Here is a 767-nt window from a genome sequence, read left to right on the forward strand (position 1 = left end):
GCCGCATCGGGATCGGGATCGGGATCGGGATCGGGATCGGGATCGGGATCGGGATTCGCGATCGGGATCGGGAGGGCGGCGGCGGCGGCGGCGGGGGCGGGGGCGGCGGCGGCAGGGGCGGCGAGGGCTGCGAGGCAGAGCAGGGGGTGAGCGGCTTAGGCTGCGGGGACAAAGGGGGCATGAGAGAAGTGTAGGCTCGATTCACAGACTCCATTCTGGCCTAAAAGGAGGACAAAAGGGAGGTTGGGAGAGAAAACACAACAAACACAACAGTTACAGAGGTAAGCTTTGGCTGTCAAACTAAAAAGCAAGGAATCAGAGACATGCATGAAAGGATGCAGCAGCTGATCATAAAGATGGACAATGTCGGGAAAGCTAAAATCTAACTCCCTGGGCAACAAGGGCGCGGAGAAAATGTGTTTACCCAACGATCTTCTCAAACAGCCAGACTGCCTAACAACCTGGGGAAAACTTCCTGCTGCACAAGCTGTCTGGATGGTGCTGGGCCCTCTGATTTCTGCCTCTGGCTTTCACACACCCTGCCCCGAGTTAGAGGGCCTTTGAGCATGGAACCGCACCCCCCGCCTCCCCGGACTCTGGCAAAGGGAGATGTGATGGCTGGAGTTCACCTTTCAGTCCAGGACCGCATCCACATCAAGCAGATGCCATAACTGGGTTTAGGAGTGCTGGTGGAGGGCCTCCCGAAGAATGAGGATGGCTTTTTGATGCTAGTGAGCAGACACGTGAGAGTATGAGTATGTTCAGCA

The sequence above is a fragment of the Lipotes vexillifer genome, unplaced genomic scaffold, assembly GCF_000442215.2.
Source record: "Lipotes vexillifer unplaced genomic scaffold, Lipotes_vexillifer_v1.1 scaffold313, whole genome shotgun sequence".
Classification (NCBI taxonomy): Eukaryota; Metazoa; Chordata; class Mammalia; order Artiodactyla; family Lipotidae; genus Lipotes; species Lipotes vexillifer.